Source organism: Solanum stenotomum, chromosome 7, assembly GCF_019186545.1.
Source record: "Solanum stenotomum isolate F172 chromosome 7, ASM1918654v1, whole genome shotgun sequence".
Lineage (NCBI taxonomy): Eukaryota > Viridiplantae > Streptophyta > Magnoliopsida > Solanales > Solanaceae > Solanum > Solanum stenotomum.
The window spans coordinates 44383677-44406571 of NC_064288.1; the positions used below are offsets into that span (position 1 = coordinate 44383677).

At 36.4% G+C, this 22895-nt stretch overlaps 1 protein-coding gene across 1 annotated transcript in view; it reads right to left on the reverse strand.

The window, feature by feature from the left end:
- Positions 1–2883: 2883 nt before the first annotated feature.
- Positions 2884–22895, reverse strand: part of LOC125871211 (CASP-like protein 4B1) — a 120995-nt gene continuing 100983 nt past the window's right edge. The window contains exon 4 of the mRNA XM_049551813.1: positions 2884–2897. The gene's annotated coding sequence lies outside the window, so the exon portion shown is untranslated. The remainder of the gene's footprint in view (positions 2898–22895) is intronic.

The window sequence follows — 22895 nt, forward strand, 5'->3', positions numbered from 1 at the left end:
GTTTGGAGGGGTATTTTGGTAATATGGAGCTGGGAGATTAAGAGGTGGAGTTTGGAAATTTGGTTGGACATAGAAGATTAGGTAGGGATTTTGTGGAGCTGGGGGATAGACTTTGGAAGGTGAAGATTTTCTAGAGCTAAACTTGAACGATCTTTTTGTCCTTCTATCAGACGCATGAGAAATAAAGGACACGCCCTCTCTTTTCTTCCTCAATAGTCTCGAAGATCCAGCATGGGCTGCCACACGGGCAATCTTTTCGGTCTTAAGACCATCTTCGATAGCCTCACCTACTTTGACTATCTCAGCAAATTTTTCTCCAATAAGCAACATCATTCTATCATAGTATTCTGGCTCTTAGATGTGCACAAATACTTCAGTGATCTCCTTTTCAGACATGGGAGATTGAACTCTGGCAACCTCTTTTCTCCACCTGTATGCATATTCACGGTAGTTTTCGGTGGATTTTTGTGTAATCTTTTTCAAAGAGTATCAATCTGGAACGATCTCTACATTATAAGCAAATATCTCAATAAAATCTTTAGCTAAAGCATTCCAACTAGGCCATTGTTTCATGTCTTAAGAGGCGAACCATTCCAAGGCCTCCCCGTTCAAACTTCGGCTGAAGAGCCGCATCAATAATGCTTCATTTTTCCCAACTCATACGAGCTGGTCACAATACGCCCTTAAATGAGCTAAGGGGTTCCCAGTTCATCCAAAATTGTCAAACTTTGGTACATTAAAACCCTTGGGAAGATCCAAGTTTGGATGGATACACAATTCTTCATAGTTTATCCCCAAACATCTGGAGTGTAATGAAGCTCTTTCATAGCTTTCATAATTTCTTCCTTCATGCTCTGATTATTCATTTCCTCTTTGACCCTCTACTCATTTTCCTTCTCCTCAGAGTGATCGAGTTCGGGATTTGTAGTGTAGGGAAGATGTGGTTTTGTGAGGATTGGAATATTAAAAGTGGCTTTTGGAGGTAGGGGTTGAGTAGTAGGTGGGTTTGAAGTGTTTTGAGAAGGAGTTTGGTACATAGAAGGGAATGTTTGAGAGTTGTTACAATTTAGGCTTTGAGAAGGATGAGGTATTTGGTAGGAAGAGCTAGCATGATGTTGGTTAGTTGTGTTTAATTCGACAGTGGGAGGCTTTTAGACTGGAACAATAGGTGGATTATGTGAGAAATGTTCGTGTGTTGGATTAGGAGTAGGGAAATAGAGTGGAGATCTTTCGTTGTTTGGAAGAGGAGTGTTGGTAGTGATAGCTAAATTTGCCAACTCCCGAGTCTTATGTATCTCGGCCCTCATTTCAACAATTTGTAGTGCCAATTGAGCAATCAACTCATTTTGCTCAGCAATGATAGGGTCTGTTATTGTGATCTCATTCAAACCGATGTTCTCACCATATCCATTCATCTTTTCTTTTCCTTTCAATAGATTTTGGTCCGAGAAGGAATCTTTAGGGACTTTAGATTTTGTGAAGTACGGATGCTCAGCCAGTTTCTCAACACAGATCAGTTCTAGTTACCTGATAAATAAATAAAAACTCAAAAGTAGTTATGTTAGTTATTGATTCTAATGAGAAATACAAATAAGTTGATATAAGAATAAACATATAACTGTCATTTTGCTTTGAGCAGATTAATCCACGAATGTATTTTGGGCGAAAGGGATGGCTCAAATGGAAAGATTTTTTTTTTGGTTAGGTCATTTGAATTAATCAAGAAAGTCAACTTGCATAGAGTCTTGTTAACTTCTTCCACTCATATATTTTAGGTGAAATCTTTTAGAATCCTTCAAGAAAAGGAAGAATAAAAATTTACAGGATAGGAACCGAGCCTTAAGTAGGCTGTCTATGTATCCTTCCGGGGAATTCAGGCCAAGCGTAGTCTGAATCGGTCTTGGCAATTTTTTAAACATTGATTCTTCAGTTTCTTCACCACTAACCAAAAACGATGATGGGCGTTGGCGTGTTAAAACTTTTTCCAGACATTCTAGCAACTTAACCTTTCTCAGACGGAGAGATGGAAATTTAGAAGATTTTTAAAGGGTTTATGTATTTTCTGGGAAACTTAGACAATACTTCAGGAGTAGCTTGGACGGACTTTGTTGTTGTGGATTTAATATATGCTTATATACCAGTCTAAGGAACAAGAGTGGATTAATTCTACTTTTAGACAAAATGACATATCACAACACAAAGTAATTATATCAAGTAGCACACAAACAGTTTATATCGCGTCCTAAACGTGTGACCTTTTATGCCAAAGGTGGGCCTATCGAATTGAAGGATGTATGTCTCTTTTTATGCCGATTCATTATCCCCCAAAAAATGTTTAACAACATCAAAATGGGAAACAAGTTCAAAAAAGTAAATGACAAAATAAAGTACATATAAAGGCAATCCCACGAAGGGGATAATAATGAACTTCAAGTCGTTTCTTATCCTTCACCAAGTCTGGTCCTCTTGGCGATGCTGACTTCTTCCCACATAGAATATCAATTTTCCCACAAATGATTTGTCGTTAGTCGGGCCCTTTCTTAATATCTGAACCTCTGTACGGACTGGATCTGTTTCTCCATGCTATCATCTAATTATGACATGCATTGCCTTGCTTTTCGTAGCTCTTGCTTCAACTGAGTTATGACTTTGGTGTCTTCTGAATGTCGGTGTTGATGATTCAACTCATTATTATCATATTTCTCTTGGAGTCGATGGAGTCGAACTTGATGTTTAGCACCAACATCTGCAATAACATGAGGGATATTTGGACCGGGCTCGATCGTTCTGGCGAGGTTCTTCTTTAACCATTCTTTGTACTCCTTAGAACATTCAGGATGAAATCAGTCTGGCACCAGCTCACCCAACACCCTTAGAGTCTTCCATGTTTTAAGTATCTTTTTAGAAAAAACGACTTGGCCATTTTCGTGATCCGTCACAAATCTTCTCATGTCTACGGTTTGGGGAAGCTCTTATTTTCCTCATAGTTGTCTAAGGACTCGAGTTGGAGCATACGGTCGAGTTTCTCTCAATCAGGCGAATATCAAGTAGGGGGTCTTTTCACTTCAAATCACTATTTGTTTTGTTACTACCAAGTTTTCGATTGACCACTGCACATTTTCTTCTCTTAACCCCTGAAGTCTCGGATACCAGAATTCTTGGCCTCCAATTCTGTGGAAATGATTAAGCTGCACCCACCAATCATGAGTTTCAAGTCTGTTTGGTCGTCTCATGGGATCTGGTTCTTTTGGGTCATGGGCTTTGATCAAGTGTCTCATTATCCACCATTGAAGTATCAGGTTGCATCCTTCGAAGAAACGTTCGCCGCTTTGACACTTATCTAAAGCCCTGTAAATGTCGGTCAAAGTCATGGGCGCCAAAGTGTAGTGCATGATCGCCGAACCATAGTTTACTCCATTAAAGATGGCATGAGTGACCATTACTACACTTGGATGGATAGTATAGTTTGGGCCTTGGGGAATACCATTGTCCTAAGTAGGCATATTGCAAAATTAAGAGGACGTGTTTCCTTCCATTTTTCCTCCGAGACAAATTCTTCTTTGAACTTTTCGAAAGTTCTTGCACGTCCAAATCGATAATAAAGCTTTTGAAGTGGAATGTTTGGCCCGAGAAGCTTGTCCATCCACTCGGCTTTGAAAAGTGAAAGTTCTTCTTTAATTTTGTCAAGGTCCCATACTTTGGGAATAAGGAGATTAGTATCGGGTTTACGCTTCCTTTTGTTGCACATGCTTACACTATCATAACTAGCAACAACTTCCTCGATAGTTAGAGTCAGTTCTATATCCCCGAATCAAAATATCATGTTATCACTGTCCCAAAATTTCACCATTGTTCCAATCAAATCGGGACAAGCCATCATTTCCATTAGTGACGAGGGATGGCATATGTGTCTTTGAACCTTTTTCTTGTCTTCATTTTTCATAAATTTCCACCAAACTTGGAGGTAAGGATGGGGTATGGTCACCATTCAGTCCTCAAGGGTTCATACATTGGATTCATCCTACAAGAAAAAGAGGAAAATGTAATCCACCCACACCCCTATTGGATAATTTATTTGTTTAAAATGACATATACATACTTCAATTAGACACAAAAGCATGATTGTCTTTTATTGACCAATGGGTAAAATAGACATAAGGAGGGCTTCTAATAGGCCCAACACGCCTTGAGTGTTGGGTCAACTTATTTCAAAATGTGCTAAACTTGGGATTTGGGTTTACTCTACACTAGTTAACTAAGAGTGGCTTTTAAACGACCGAAAACCCAAGCGGACAAATTAGGTTGGACTCACGACAAACCATTGGACCCATAGCGAACCAATAAATTGCCGATTATTCTGGAAAAGGGTTGAGTATAAAAAGTCCAGCTACAGTTATGCAGATATCATTTTTTAGTATACTATACATATATCAGAAAATGACATGAATGCAATGACAGTTTATAGCAATTTAACTAGTAAGGCATAGAGAACGCATAACAAATCAGCAATTCTTAACAATTAGTCAAAAAGTAGTCAACTCATTATGGTTAGAACCTAATTAATTCTCCAGCAGAGTCACCATTTTTATTATATCATGATTTCACCAACTTTTAGAAAAATCATTTTTTGAAATGTTCTAAGTATAAAACTATTTAAGAAAAATACTTAGAAAAGAGTCGCCACTTAATTTTTAAAAGAAATTAAGAAAACTTAATTTTAGAAAGGCTTAAACATATAAACCTTTAAAAATTTAGAGAAAATGGGTAAAAGGTTCTTATTTCTACTCTAAGAAGGTATTAACACTTAAAGTAGCCGCTAACATGCGGTTATCCAACGACTTGACCAAATATTTTTTGACTATATTTTAAGAAAATGATTTAATATAAAAAAAATAATTTACAATATTCGATTAAGTTTGAGAAAATAGTTAAAACAAAAAACATTTCTTATTTTTCTAAGAAAAAGGAACCTAAATGAAACAGTTGGATTAATTTTCCGGTGATTAGAATTTGAACAAAAAACTAGTTTAATTAGAATATATATGAATCATTTTAGAAATAATAATTTGAACCAATTTGGTCAATTAAAGTATGAAAACTATTTTAAATTAATTTAAGAATAAGTAAAAAGTTTTGACTAAAGATTATCAATAAAAATACAAGAGTTGATAAAAATGGAATTTATTAAAATAAACTTACATAAAGAATATAGTTCATCTTTTGGGGAATTCAATTAAGTTAATAAACAATTCTAAAGTTAGAGTTAATTTAAAACACAATAAATTAAGAGTATAAGAGAAATTGAATTTGAGCCCCTTTTGGCCTAAATTCACCGTTGTCCGAAAAAGAAGTGAGTTGTTGTTGATGCATGTTTGGGCTTTTGGGTAATTTTCACCTGCATATTAGCTTTCAATCCTTGTATAACATTTCACTTTTCCTTGTATTTCAGCTTCTGAGAGCTGACTTATACTTCATCAAGATTGACTCGATAATGATGTTGGGTCTCAACCCAACTTTAAATGCGAGGGAAGAGTGTGTGTGAACTCATACGAAAAAGTTCATGCAAGGAAAGAAAATAAGGATCAACAAAAGACTTCATAATTCATATCAACTTACTATAAAATTTGATAGCTATTCAATGCTATAATTTAAATAACAAATATAATCAATTAAGGAGCTTTCAAAGAGATGGCAATATCACCCAAATCTATGTAAATGTTTCAAGCTAAAATGTGACCAGCTAAATGAGTATATCAAGATATGCAAATCATGTAAGCTTACACTATATTTGTTGTTAGCAAATGAACTTGATTACTAAAGTTATTTCATGATTCAATCAAAACAAACAGAGAAACTAATCTGTTATGTCACAATCACGAATTAGTTCAAAAAAAAAAGAATCATAATACTATATTGTATAAAAAGCAACTAAAGAATTTAGAGTATGTATAAAAATAAAATAAACACACCCAATCAATATTGAGCGAAATTACCCCCAACAATTCCATTTTTAACAAATAGGTGGCCTCAAGGAATCTTAAATAATCGAATACCACAACACTTTTAACTATTAAATATTTTATCAACTCATGATCAATTTAAAGACGTAAACTAACCCATACGTAATGCAAGGAACTTGGATGATGCTAATGAAGGGTACTTTAAAGTTATTCAAACTAACGTTACTTTAATGCAAGGGGTAAGGACAACAAACAGAAAGGACTCAATGCATCATGTCTTATTACCTGAACATTAACTAATATGAGAATTATAAACTTAACGTAAATAATTAAAGGCTAAACAATCGCAATAAGTAAGGTAGACAGTAAACTTGAAAGAAAAACAAGAACTGAAACAAGCTAAAATTTGGAAAATAACATAACTCCACTTTTTGACACTAGATCAACCGTAAGTGGTAAACAACTTTTAAACACATTTTTTAGGCAAAATGAAGGCATAGACTTGATCAAACATGTCATGCTAAGCAATGAGCGAATAATGAAATCAGAGAATGGAAAAATGGGGTTGTTGACTCCAGAAAGAAAAAATAAGACAAAGTACTACTGCCAAATTAACTGATTCTGAGATTCTACACCTATTTAAAGATAATGACAATCAATATCAAACAACAAATGGCCTGGTGTTTGAAAATAGAGTAAGGTATAGGCAAAATAGGTTCAACAATGTTCAAGTAGGCAAATTAGGATGAGGAATAACAAAGGGACAAAATAAACACAAGGCGACTTGACGAGAACTAGAAACATTCTATCTGTTAATCAGTTTCTGAATCATATTCACTGCCGCTTAATAATGAATGGAAATAATGCTAAGACGAGGGAAACAACCCATAACAACATCTAGTTCACAAAAAAAATCCAGAAATCCAGCAAGAAAAGAGTAAAATGACTTTGAATGATGAACTTTTGTTCGTGACTCCAATCTAACCTAGAGCTTGAGAAAAAAAATGAAATTGAATCATGTTTAATATCGTGACACTATCATTAAGTAAGCCTAACACTACTGTTCAACCTTATGCAAGAATCAAATAAGGAAATATCGTAAAAAGTAGTCGAAAAAAATTAAAACTGAACTACGATCCACGAACAACATAGTGAAATTAAACACGGGTATCAAATTGAAATAAATGGGGGGAACTTAATAGGGAGGAAACATCTCAACACTAATCGAAGTCACGAAGTTTGAATTGAAAGAGCATTTGAATTAGTTAATCAACTACATTACTGATTCTTAACCATTAGTCAATCAAATGCTGTAAAACCTAACATCTCAGGACTTTACACAAGTTTAAAAAAAAAAAGAAATCAAACAGTCGCCAAATTTAGAATCATAATAGATACGAGAGTAATAAGTGTTACCTTATGGAGGGCAGAGAACTGAGACAACGAGCTGAAGACGTTCCTACGACCACTAACCGCCACCAACAGATGAACAAAAGAACTTGAAAGAAATAAAAAATTCGAGGGTCAAACCTTCGTGGGTTCGATTTCAGAGAATACTATTCTCCAACTTTCAAATTTCAATCTTATGTCCGTGTTTTCTAAATGGCACCAATACCATGTATTTATAGTAAAAATAAAGGTTTGAATTCAAATAGTCGTTTGAGCGGGAGATGAGAGATTGATGAAGAGAATGGAAGGAAAAACAAGCAAGAGGAGAACCTACTTCGAAAATCCGGATTCAATGTGATATCTCTTGATCCGCATAAGATTTTGGTGAGATTTCTCTCGGTCAAAGTCAACAAATCTTGTTCTGAGGTCTGTAATCTTTGAAAATAGGGAGAGAAACTGACAGGGGTGTTGGGCGGACAAAGAACTAGGGTTCTTCTCTTGACTTTTACATCTTTGGGAAGAAGAAAGGGGTGAGAGCCATGTGTCAGTGCTGAAAAAGGAGAAAGAGAGCGTGAGAGCGTGGGAATAGGATATATGCATATATGTTTCTATATGTAAATATATGTATATGTGTGTAGGTGTTAAAGAACAAAGGGATGACCCTTTTTTATTTAAAATTTGACCACTTTAATTGTTGTTCTAATCAAATTAAATTTAGATATAGCCAAATTGAGTGAAATAACTAATTCTGCTAAAATTAAAATAAGATGAATAATTATCAATTAATTGTATGGGCTTCTTAATTTAAACAAGACAAAATAATTATCAAGACTTATTCATTACATAAAATAGAGAACTAGTTCTACAAAATTATAAAATTCACTAATTCAAAGAAATAAATGAGTAATTCTGCAAAACTTAATTTTTAGGCTATTTATTAAATATTTATATAAAAGATGAGAATTATATAAACCAACATGTAAAATTATATAATTATTTCTGAAAAATACTAACCAAAACTAATTAGAAAGAGATTTTTTAAAAAAAAATAAAAAATAAAAAAATAAAAAATAAAAAAAATAATATATATATATATATATATATATTTAGGATTTTTCAAAGACGATTATTTCAAATTGTTTTAAATTGAAGAAGCTCGATAGTTAACTCGAATTGCATAGGGTCAAAATTGGGTGTCAACAGTGGGGGCGTACTATTTTGGGAAAAGATGAAAAGCTTTTGGGTTTTAATTCTGGACGTCCGATCATTTGACCGGACGGTTAACAAAAATTAGGATTTTTAAAAATTATATATATATATATATATATATATATATATATATCATAAAATAGTTGAATTAATTAGAGCCATTAGATTAGATTGGATGGTCGAGATTAAGGTAGAAGAAGCACAATTCATGTGCTTCCTACGTGGCACACACAGATTGGCCGATTTAAAAGGACTTGGATTACCATTTTTTATTCAAATTAACCCATTTAAAATGTAACCCTTTTCTTTATTAACTAGCCATAATTTATCAAATTAACAATAATTATTTTGCAAGGTTAACTTATTTAATAAAATTAGTCATTCTAGAAAATTAAATTAGTATAAATTAGTGACTCATTAATTAAATAAGCTTCCTAATTTGAATAATGTACGAAAAATGTTTACCTTTAAAATATAAATTATTTTTAAACAAAATCGATTAAATTCTTTAGAACGACATTTATTTGACGTAAGTTTTAAAAAAATGGAAAATTAAGTAATATTTATAATATATTTAATTTTTATAAGAAATAATATTTATGAAATAAATTTATCAAATGGAATGAAAAATGTTTAAATTATATGTATATTTTTTCAAATTCTTGAATTTTTTTTTGTTATGTGTATATTTTTTTTACCGTTATTACTATATTATTATTATTATTATTCAACGTTACAGGATCACCGACCTGGCGGTGGTCCGCCCAGTCACAGATCAAGCAAGTCAATATCCTTAGAGTAGTCCAACTACAAAAGAATCGAAATATACAAGAATTTTAACATAGTTTCTCAGACTGCATGGTTTAATTATTTTACCCAAGCAAAGGGCCTGTCAAGAAGCTAATACATACTTTTATTAAGCCCATGTGTCTGATAGTTCTAACCGGGTATGAGGCGCCCTACTTATCAAACTCAACTTCGGGCTAAAAACCACGGCTCATCAGACGGAGTCACAAAGACAAAGCCAATAAAAGTAGTACTAGATCCGACTGTAGCTCAATCTCAGAACCAAGTCGAGAAGCCCTACTAAAATTCTTCTATATTTAAATGAAGCTTAGATCCGTTCATGGTCTATATAAAAGAGAAGTTAGTTATCCGGCATAGATATAAACTTTTGGCCGGACATAGTCACAGCTTCCAGATTGGAGATATAAAAAGATTTACAAATAAAAGTAGAGAATTAAATTACCCTGTATCAACAACTTTATTTACTTCCGGTGAACCTCCGGCAAACCGAGAGCTTTACAAACTAAGAGAAACAAACAACTTTAAAAAAAAAACTTTTGAAGAGAGTGTTTCAGTGATCTACAGTGACCATGGGTCCCTTATCAATGGGTCCCAAATGTACAGTAACAGTTTTTCTACTGTGGTTTAACAGTGTATCTACTGTTAATCAATAGTGGTCATCTTGTCTTTCTTTTTCAACTCCCTAAGTAAACCTTCTGCTTTAGACAGCATATCTTCTGTCACGGGTATCGCCAATTCACAAGGTTGGGCCTCTTAAGCATCATCTGCGATATCATCACTTGTTTCACTTCTCATTGAAGTGTCTGATTTTTCATAGTGAGTGATATTGAGGAGTAGATTCTTCCTAATTTCATTCAAATACTCCTTTATCATTTCTTCTTTATTTCCATCTTGAATGGAAATTCTTCTGGCAATATGTTTGACGGAGTTGTCAGCAATTATTCCTTTGTGAGGAATAGTACCATAATCTTGGATTTTTTGAGAAATAGAGTCTAATAATTCTTGGCCATATAATGATTTAGTCATGGGATCCTTCTTCATTAATTTATCCCAGAAATTATTATAATAAATCCGATATAAGCATGGAATTTGTTCTTCAGTAAAACCTACTTTCGGGGTCCATTTATGGATCCATGGAATCGAGAATTCTATGAAGAAATAAATTTGTTCAATTTGTTCTATATAACAAACATGATCTGAGTGGTATAAATCATTAAGGTCTGGTGAAACCTTAACCCAGTTTTTGTATAACTTTAAAAAGGGATTAGGTAAAATCTTTACCGTTGGTCCGTGGTATGACCACCAGTTCAAGAACCAGTTAGGAATTGGGTCAACAAATATCTGTGCACACACCTTGATAAACCAAGTATGTTCATGCCTTTCATTGTTATAGTAAAGGACTTTGCTGAAAGCGTTAATATAATCCCAATAAGTGAAATTGGTAGGGATTTTATTGAGGCTGATCTGTCTTTCTTTCATCAAGGATATACCCCAATCTTCAATTGATATAATCTGCTTTATGATCATTTTGGAGAAGTTATAAACATTCTCGCTGGTGTTATAACCTGAGAAGTGCTGAAATTCAACATTACCTGTATTCGTTAAAATGATCTCGTAATACAAGCGGGTTTTGTATGACTCTCCTGGGAAGTATAATCCGTTAAGTAAATATCTTTGGAATATCTTTCAGGGTTCTTCTTTTTTCTGTATCTCAGAGTTTTCAATAAGAAATATCATTTCTTTCTTTACTACCCTTTCATAGGATCTAATATCATCAACCTCTTCTTTCGCCACCGATGCAAAAGTGTCACTTGCTTTTGAGATAAATATGCTCTCAGTTAGGCGTATAATGGATTATTTTCTGAAATATCATCCAAATGTATTGAAGAAGTAGCTTATTTTAAAGAGCTTGTTAGTTTTACCAAGCTCATTCCTCCCCCTTTGTATAATTGGAGAGCTGGATGAGGATCCGTATGACGATTCTGATGTTTTTGAGAAGGATGATCTTCCTCTTCCGCGAGTATAACTGCCCCTTCCTCTAGCCTTGGTTACCTAAGGAGGATCCATCCTGCAAACATAGCATTTAGTTTTAATAATCTAAAAGGTCATAAACATCAGAACAATAAAATCTTTCATAAAGTTCTTGTTCAATCATGTAATTAGCGACGATGTCCATCACCATTCCGTCTATAATTCTCCATAAAATACGTTCCTGTAAATCTCTATTAAGAGGAACTGCCTTTAAAATTGTAACCAAAGTAATATCAGTAAGGAAGTCAAGAAAACCCATTTTTTTAAGAAGAAATATATTCTCTAGATAAGTAGTCTAGGAGGGAATTATCACTTCCCTTTTTATAATGAATTTCGAAATCAAAAGGGGCTAATTGTGCCTGCCACCTAGCAAATATTAATTTTGATGCATCATGTTTAAAATCTTTATCAAACATATATTTGACTGATTGAGCATCTGTTTTTACCACAAATTTCTGATTGTAAAGATCATCCTGAAATTATAAAACACATTTAACGATAGTTAACATTTCATGAGCTACCGTTGCATATTTTTTTGAGCATCGCTCCATTTTCCTGAATGAAACCGAATAAGGTATTCATTTTTATCATGCGGATTAATCTGTTTTAATATTCCACCATAACCCATATTGGACGCATCTGTCTCAACGATCTTTGGCCAAGCAGGATTAGCAAGGGTTAAACAAGGCAAAGATTGAACTCTTTCTTTAATAGTCTTTACAAGATCTGTGAGACTATTAGTCCAAGGCTTCTTATGATTTTTTTTAACCTGTCGTATAACAAAGCTAAATCTCGAGACAAATTTTTGTAGAAGGGGGAAATGTAATTTAAACTTCCCAGAAACCGCTGCAATTGCGTCCTATCTGTAATAATATCAGGGAATTCTGATGCGAATTCAATAGATCACAGAATAGGAGTCATTTTTCCTTGACAAATCAAATGACCCAAAAATCTAACTTCTGTTTTGAAAAAGACTCATTTTAGGTTTAGATATGACCAAACCATTTTGAATAACTATTTTCTTAAAAATGTCTAGATGCTTAATATGCATTTCAAGAGTCTTTGAGTATACCAAAATATCATCAATATAAACTATGATGAAATCCAAATAAGGGTTAAAAATATCATTCATAATCTTTTGAAATTCCGAGGGAGCATTTTTTAAACCAAGGGGCATTACATTCCATTAGTATTGTCCAAACGGAACATTAAATGTTGTTCTATAAGAATGGTCTTTAAATATTTGGATTTGCCAATATCCAGATTTTAAATCAAATTTTGAAAAGATATTAGCATCATATAATCTTGATAATAAATCCCTTTTGTTTGGAATAGGATACCTAATCCATTTTTAAAATTTATTTAAAGGTTTATAATTTATAACTAACCTGGGAACACCTCATTTTTTTTCTGCTGCGTTATTAACATAAAAAGCAGAACACGACCATGGTGATTTGGAAGGCTTTATCAAACCTTTTTGTAATAAATTATCAATTTTCTTTTTGCAGAATTCAACCAATTCGGTATTCATCTAACAAGGACGTGATTTGGTAGGGATATTTTCCTCAGAGAAATCATCTTCATATGGAAGAGTTACAATATGCTTTTTCCGATTCCAAAAGGCACTAGGATGATCAGCACAAATATCAATGGCCATTTTTTCAGAAATGAGTTTAATATTTTCCTGTACTTTAGCAGATTTTAAAGTATCGAATATATTCATACTAAATATCTCAAGTTGTAAATAATCAACATGCTTTTGTTTCATTTCAATTAGAGCATTAATATCTCTAGAAATAGGCTCGGTGATAAAAGTATAACTAATATCTTGATTTTTATAAGTAGCAGAAAATCATTTAGCATTTATGTTAGTAAAAGGATAAATTGCATTTATAAAAGGAGTTCCTAGAATAATAGGAGGGTATAACTGATTTTTTACTAAGCAAAAGAAGTGAGGTATACAAACTTTAATCTGGCAAATACGAGTATTAAATAATTTATACTTTATATCTAAAGCATGACCAGATGCAGATTTAACCATATGAGTTGTTTTTTTCAAAATATTTAGTAGGTAGTAGACCTTCTTGAATGCAACTCACATCAGCGCCACTGTCAATCATAGCAATGTTAGTTATAGAAAAAGTATTATCAATTAATATAGTACATTTAACATACCATAAAAAGCCATCATGTATTAACTATGATCCTCCATAGGTTTTGTTTATATAGTCATGCATTTTGTTAGGAATAGCTTGGTTAACTCCCCTCAATGAATAGAGATTCAAATATGAAGCAGTAAATATACAAAAATTATAGAATAAAAGATAGAGCGAATCAGGGAGGGAAAAGACTAATTTTAACCCGCTAAATTTAACTTGATTTGTCGTATCACCATTCAACGTCTCTGTCATGATCTAGACCATCGTGATTGGCACCCACACTAACCCTCTGGTGGGAGAACCATTAATACAAATTAGCTTACCAAGAACTACATAACTAAATCAAACTAAGGCATTTAAGGTTACAGAAGCAAGTTTAAATGCAAAGGAAAAGATAAGGAGTTCCCATAAACTCCAATAAAAGTCTAACAACCAAAACTAACATTGTGGAAGTAATACCTAGAACCTAAAAGTTAATGTACCAAAACTCTAACAAGATCCATAAGTCTAAACAAGAAGGGGTACAAACCCAAACTAACATAGGAATAACTAACTAGAATGTCTAAGTCCAAAAATGTGGACTTTAAACGAAAGAGAACTCATGACAACCCGGAAGAACTAGCTCACCCTTGAGTTCGACAACGGTTACTAATCTTCTAAGCGAGGTCTTTCAATGGCCGCTTGAAGATGCCCTGTACTCAAAAAACAAAGAGCAAGTACAGTATTAGTACACAACCACAGTGTACTAGTAGGATCACGCGGCTATCCCACTAAGTGCAACATACATAAGCCATTACAACATACTAATAACATGCATGTCACGCCCCAAACTCGAGGGGCGCAACTGGCTCCTAATGCCAAAACTCAGGCCCAAGCCGACCCTGCTGAACCATTTGCTACTAGCGCATGGTAGCCACATGCAATCAAGAAATCAAACAAGTATATCTCGGCTTAAAACTAAGTCATCGGCCGGCAAGGCCCTGTCAACTGATCTATAAAAGAAACAGCTACTCCCAGGAGATCATATAAATAAATAGTCAACTAGCACAGAAGTCATGATTAGGCCGTCGAGGCCACCATGATATCTATGCCAAAACTAAAAGCATGTATATATCAATACAATACATCAAACAGCTCATAAGCTTCCGCAAACCAACAACATAGGCCAGCATGGCCATAACGTAGATATAAACCCCACACACTAGTCTGCAAGCCTCTAAGAGTAGTAAAGATTGGTAGGATAGGGCCCCAGCCTACCCATAAAAATATATACAACAAAAGGTAACAAACCTCCCAACTCTGGCAGCTACGGAGGAAAGGGGCTAGCTAACCGGATAAAAGTCAATCATGCTGTTGAGGAGGTCTACTCGGTCGTCTTTCAGGACCTGCATGCATGAATGCAGCGCCCCCAAGGCCATGGGGTATCAGTACAAAATAATGTACAGAGTATGAAAGGCAATAAACTATGATGAGGTATCCTGATATACTAGAATAATCCAATAAATAAATTAAGGCTAAGATAAGTGTACTGATCTGCTCCTAAATCTAAACTTATCAAAAATAATAAAACAACAACCTAGCCAAGCCCCCATAAGCTCGGTAGGTACAAACAGCACACAAGACCACCTACTCAGGCTCCCATAAGNCAGGTACAAACAGCCCACAAGACCACCTACTCAGGCCCCCATAAGCCCGGAAGGTGCCAATCAGCCTATATACCCCTATCAGTAGTCCCCTAGCCCCGTAGGCAATCACATAGCCCTCTTAGGCATCAACGTAGCTTATAGACAACTCATAGCCCTCTTAGGCAACAACATGGCCCTGTAGGAAGCACAAAGCCTTCTTAGGCGTCAATATAGCCCTGTAGGCAACTCATAGCCCTATTAGGCATCCATCTAGCCCTGTAGGCAGAACATAGCCCTTCTAGGCATAGATCACATTCCTGCAGCTAACCACAATAGTCCCAACGGCAATAATAACAATCCAACCGCTAAAAGCGAGCAATTTAGTTATAAGCAACCTATACAAATAGCCTCTAAGTCGTGTCCAACATACGGACGCTACTAACTAACTAAGAATCCCGACAAGGGAGGATTATATCAACTCGAGCAGCCAACAATCAACAATCACGGCTACAAGTATATCAAGGATAACAACCCAAATGCATTGCTTCTAAGCTTTAAGGAAACATGTCGTAAGTAGGGAATAGCCTTACATACCTTTTTCGCTAAATTCACGTGGCCTAATGACTTTTACTCAATACTCCCTTGATACTACAACAAGGTAGGACCATAATCAACAAACAAAAATAAAAGATACCATGACAATACGATAAAATATATGTATTTCCGTCGCAAATTGCTATTTGCTGCTTATGAAAGTTAGAGTCGATGAAAGAAGGGTCTTACCTCGATCTTAAGGTCGTAATACACTTCAAAACCTTCAAATATATCCAAGCCCTTGTTGTCCCAACACTAAAATGTGATATGCTACGCAATCGATAAAACAAATTATACTACGATGATGAGCCCAACGCGTAGAACAACTTTTGTCAAGGACTTAAGTCGAGAAAATCTATATTTCACTTGATCCTAGAAATGGGTTTCTCTAATTTCTTTGATTTTTAGCTTTAAAATGGTGAAAAAAGTCGAAGGAGAAGATATATGTAACATTCCACCAACTTAGGGGCCCACCTCACGTGCCTTCTTGCGTAGTCCCACGAAAATGCGAATATCTCTCTATTATGAAGTCGTATGAACAAACGGTTTAATGCGTTGGAAACTACACTCGTAGATCTTCGATTTCATACCTCGCGGGAACCATAACTCTTAATAGATTGGGAGAAAACATCCGAGACATTTGACTCAAATTTCAGACAAATCTTTAAAAATGAATTTACGGTAACTTTCGCCAACTTTTATTTTGTCACTTACCTAACTTCAAAACTTGAGATACCACACTTAAACACTTAAAATATCACATAACACATCATTTTTAATTTATTACTCACCCTCCTTGTCTTTCCATAAAGATACAAGTTAATTTAGACGTTTTTAAAAGTCGGGGTGTTACAATGCATACACCGAACATATACAATATCAATATCATTTAAGAATAACGATCAAGTTCACAATTCTCAATTACACAATTATGTCAAGTTAATGGTCCTCGCATAGAACCCAAACCCAAATTGTTAGCATTTCGGTACGTGGTATCTGATCCAATGTTTATGCCGAAATATGGAAACCGATCCCATATTTATGTCAGAACATGACAACCGATCCAAGTTAGTGTGTTGGAACGCAACACCCGATCCATTCAACAAGCCACAATCACAATCACAAAGTACATTCTCATAATCATACAATCAAGTCATGATTCATGGCATTCATCATTCATCTATCCACATTTACAATTAGTGTGATCAATAATACAATATTCGCATACATACATGTATTATAATGAAACAAGAACAAACATACATCACACAATATGAAATCACAACCATTACCTACCTCGAACAAAGCTTGAATCCCCTAAGAAACTTGATTCTTCCCTTTCTGGATTCGTTCCGCTATTTCTTGGTCTACAAACAATTAATATAACATGGGAATCAACAAACAATAACTAATATCCCGAATTACCAACAATTCTATCAACCCTAGATCAAACCCATGATCCCAATATCCAAATAAGGTCTTTTTCCACCATAATTCCCAGATTAAAACCCTCCCCCATCGATAATTACTCATTAGATTACGATCTACGGATTGAAAAATGGATTCGGGAAGTTAAAATCTTACTGTAAGCCTTAAGAATGACGGAAAACTGTCAAGAATCGTCTGGGGTTCTTCTCCTTACTCTCAAGAACGAAAATTGCATAATAAAGACGTTTTGGGGTTTATTTCCGACTTAAATCGCGACTGTCCTACCACAGCAGTACCACCCCGCTACAGCAGCCCCACCCTGGCGGCACAAATTCCCTCCATAGCGGCTTGCACGGAACAGTGAGATAATTTAATAATTCCAGTACCCCATTTCACAACACACTTTCAACCAATGACACTCAAAACCTACCCGTTCACGCTAAGATCAGTTTCGAGAGTTCTACTCACCCGAATTCAATTCCGTAAAGTCGTACGGTTTTCTTAACGTCTTAGCTATCTACTCATGTGATCAAAATCATAATTAAATCACCCAATTGTTACAAGATTTCCCTAGACCTTACTGACTCTGATTTCATCCAAAACTCAACTAGGTTGGGAAATTCCAAGTTACTACGAAAAGAGTTTTTCAAACAAAAAAATTTCCCATTGGCTTTTCTACAACGACGGAAATAGGTTGTTACAATAGATACCAATTTACCCATCACTCATCCCCGAGGGACAAACTAGGAGAAAATGGGCTAAAGTTAGAGTAAAGTAGTACCTGAATCGATGAACAACTGGAGATACTTGTCTCGCATGTCCTTCTCGATTTCCCAAGTAGCTTCCTCAACTGGATGATGCTTCCATTGAACTTTCACGGACTTAATCTCCTTGGTCCTCAGCTTACGCACATCACGATCAAGAATTGCAACCTGGTTCCTCCTCAAATTGGAGGTCCTTGTCTAACACAACTGAGTCCCATTTTATGATGTAATCCCCGTCACCATGATATCTCTTCAAATACATGAAATACCGAATAAACTCCCGATAGGTTAGGAGGTAAAGACAATTTATAAGCCATTGGCCCCACACATTCAAGATCCTTAAAGGGGCCAATGTATCGCAGACTTAGCTTGCCCTTCTTGCCAAATCTCATCACTCATTTCATGGGTGATACCTTAAGAAGAACATTCTCACCAGTCTGAAATGTCATATCTCTTACCTTATGGTATGCATACTTTTTTTGTCTACTCTGGGTTGCTAAAAGCTTAGCTTAAATACTCCTCACCTTATCTTGAGCATCATTTACTAAATCAACTCCCAAAGGTTTCACATCTCCAGCCTCAAACCATCCTATCGGTGATCTACATCCCCTCCCATAAAGTGCCTCAAATAGTGTCATATCTATGATGGAGTGATAACTATAATTATAGGAGAACTCACACAAATGTAAGAACTTATCCCAATGTCCTCCAAAATCAATCACACATACCCTCAACATGTCTTCTAACACTTGAATAGTCCTCTCTGACTGTTCGTCCGTCTGTGGATGGAAGGGTTGTACTAAAAGTGAGTTGTCTGCCCAATTCATCATGTAACTTCCTCCAAAACTTGGATGTGAATTGGGTACAACTGTCTGAGATGATAGAAAGGGGCACCCCATGCAACCTCACTATCTCTTTCACATAAATCTTAGTCAATTGTTCAGCATTAATGGGCTGATTTAGTTAATCTATCAACCACTACCTAAATAGAATCAAACTTCCCCAAAGCCTTGGGATGACCAACCACGAAGTCCATAGCTATTTTTTCCCACTTTCCGGAATTGGCATTCTTTGAAGCAAACATGCAGGCCTTTGATGTTCATACTTTACTTGTTGGCAATTCTGACACTTAGCCACAACCTCCGCTATATCCTTCTTCATGCCCGACCACCAATAAATTCACTTCAAATCTCGGTACATCTTGGTCACACCCGGATGAATGGAATATCGTGAACCATGAGATTCTGTCAATAATTTCTGAATCAAGTCATCAACTCGAGGAACACAAATCATTCCCTTAAAACTGAGCACACTTTCCACATCAAGAGTGGTCTCTTGTGCCTTACCAATCACAGTTTTTTTCTTAAGTTCATTCAAATTTTCATCCTCAAACTGTTTGGCCTTAATCTCCTCAATGAACGTGGCCCTTACTTCAATGCTAGCTAACACCCCACCTCTTTCTGAGATGCCCAATTACTTGAACTTAGACTCCAGGTCCAAATCATATGTTGGATAATTTCTCTCATGCACTTTCAATTAACGCGATGCATAAGCTATAACATTCTTATCCTGCATCAACACAACACCCAAACCAAAATGTGAAGCATCACAATAAACAATAAAATCTTTACCCTCAACCGATAATGTTAAAATAGGTGCGGTGGTCAAAAAAGTCTTGAGCCTTTGGAAGCTCTCCTCACATTTTTCTGTCCATTCAAATGGTATCTCTTTTTTGGTCAAATTTTTCAAGTGCGTGGCAATAGAAGCAAAGTTCTTCACAAATCGACGATAGTAGCTAGCGATCCCCACAAAACTCCTAAATTCCACCACAAAGCAGGGCCGAACCCAATTCTTAACCGCCTCAATCTTTTGAGGATCTACCATTACCCTTTTTTTTTAAACTACATGCCCCAAAAATATAACCGAAGTCAACCAAAATTCACACTTAGAAAATTTAGCATACAACCTTTATTTCCCAAGAACACCCAGAACAATACGAAGATGGTTGGCATGCTCCTCCTCACTTTTCAAATAGACCAAAATATCATCAATGAAGACTATAACAAACGAATCAAGGAAGGGTTTGAACACCCTGTTTATCAAACTCATGAAAACTGCAGACGCATTAGTCAAACCAAAAGACATAACTAGAAACTCGTAGTGTCCATAGCGGGTTCTAAACGTCGTCTTGGGCATATCCTCAAGCCTAATTTTCAACTGATGGTAGATAGACCTTAGATCAATCTTAGAGAAAACTGATGCACCTTGCAACTGGTCAAAAAGATCATTTATTCTAGGCAATGGGTACTTGTTTCGAATGGTGATCATATTCAATTGTCGTTAATCTATACACATCCTCATACTACAATCCCTTTTCTTAACAAACAAAATTGGAGCACCCCACGGGGAAGCACTAGGATGAATAAATCCTTTATCAAGAAGTTATTGGATTTGAGCCTTAAGCTCTCTTAACTCTGTCGGAGCCATGCGATATGGAGGGATAGAAATGGGACGAGTACCAGGTTCTAAATCAATGCAGAAATCTATATCTCTATCCAGAGGCATACCAGGAAAATCATTAGGAAACACTTCTCTAAATTCTGACACCACAGGAATAGACTCAATAGATGGAGACTCAACCTCAACATCCCGAATATGAGCCAAATAAGCCAATCAACCATGCCCTACCAGTTTCCTAGCCCGAATGGAGGATATGATCTTAGCATGCTTAGGCTTGTACACCCCTTCCCACTCTAACTTTTCCCTTCCCGGAATCTCTAGAGTTATAGACTTAGTATTACAATTAGGCACAGCATAATAGGGGGACAACCAAGTCATGCCTAAGATTATATCAAATTCAGTCATATCCAAAATCACCAAATCAACCCAAGTCTGAAAATCCATAAACAAAATAAGACAAGCACGATAGACCTGGGTGACTATGACAAACTTTCCAACTAGGGTAGAAACATGGATGGGGGCATCAAGTATAGCATAAATCATAGCAAATTCTGAGGCAAATCGCACGGATACATAAGAATAAGTAGAACTCGGATCAAATAACACATTAGTCATCCGATCACAGACAAGAATAGTACATGTGATCACTGCGTCAGACGTCTCTGCCTCGTTCTTTCCCGAAAAGGCATAACACTAAGCCCTGTCATCTTGACAGGTGACTTCCCTCCCTGGCTGCACTGCACCTCTGCCTGCGTTACCATTTCCCCTACCTCCGCGACCTTGCTGATTTCCTCCTCGCCCACCTTATGGATGCCCTCGACCATTATTACCATTTCCCGCGGGTACCACTTCTCTAGACTGCTGTTACGTGGAATTCAACATGCGCGGGTGGGGACAATCTTTCCTCATATGCCCAGGTTCTCCACAGGTGTAACAAGTACGATCAAAAGATGTCCTGCTGCCCGCCGAAGGTGCGACTCCCTGGCTATCTTGAATCAAATTATGAGGTGGAGTTCCCGAGTAATTACCTATAGAGGCGGGCATAGCGGACTGAATTGGACTGGCTGCAAGTATTGGCCTCCCTGAACTTCTGGAGTAAGATCCTTGAAAGTTACTCGAGTTCTTGGCCTTCTTAGCCAATGCCTTAGCCTGACCGTCTCGTCTTACCCCCTCTACTTTCTTCACATTACCTCATTGAAGTTTTTCCATGCAGAGGTCATATGAACACATAATACTTACAACTCAGAATTTAGTCCCTTAATAAATAAACGGATCCTCTCCTCCTCTGTAGTCACCAATTGCGTAGCATATATAGACAAAGCATGGAACTTGGCCTCATAAGCAGCCACAGACATACCACATTGCTCCAAAGCCATGAACTCATCCTTCTTACGATCCCTCAAAGTCTGAGGCACATACTTTTCTAAAATCAGAGCATGAAACTGGGTCCAAGTAAGTGGGGGTAAAACTCAAGATTTGCATTTCATATAAGCTTTCAACCACTGATTAGCCTCACCTTGAAGCAGAAAAGTCACAAACACAACCCCATACTAATGGACAATTCCCAATTTATGAAGCCTCTCATAGCAATCTAGGATGAACTCATATGCATCCTCACTCTCAGAACCATGGAACATAGGCGGTTTCAACTTCAAGAACTTAGTCAACATCTCATGCTAATTACCAATCATAACGGGAACCAACAAAGGATGAAAGAATGCATCATTACCTACATTTCCACCCCTTGGGACAGTGATAGCAATAGGGGAATTGGCAGGAGCTTAAGTTGCTTGAACAGAGGGAAGCACTCCAGGACCAATCAATCCTTTCAAGAACGACATAATTTGTTGAGCTAACATTGGGTCTATGGGAGGAATACATGTAGTCTCAGCCTGCACCTCTTCCTCTTGTCCAATATTCTCTTCCTCCTCAAATTCTACATTCCCCTCTACCTCTTCATGGTGCGCAGGAAGGGCCTTATTTCTGGGAGCATCTCCAACCGGTGCTTCATCCCTAGTAGGCGACACCCTTCCTCATCCTCTACCCATATCTCTTCATCTACCCCTGCCTCGATCGCGACCTCTCACTGATTCCTCAGCTGGAGCATTGACGGGAGCTACGGGCCTGACGCCGTTGAATCTAGTGTTAACCATCTGCGGACAGAAGAGTGAAGGAGGTTAGATACCAAGTTGAATTGCCAGAGACCAATTGGAATCAAGTTATAGCACGAAAGGAGACAAGAGAAGACAGAGAGATTTCCTAAAGTCCTATAGCTTCTCGAAGAAAAGTACAGGCGTCTCCGTACCGTTCCGTAAGACTCTACTAGACTCATTTTGGTACATCGAGATCAACGAACCTAGGCTCTGATACCAACTTTGTTACAACCCAGACCATCGTGATTGGCACCCACACTAACCCTCCGGTGGAAAAACCATTAATACAAATTAGCTAACCAAGAACTACACAACT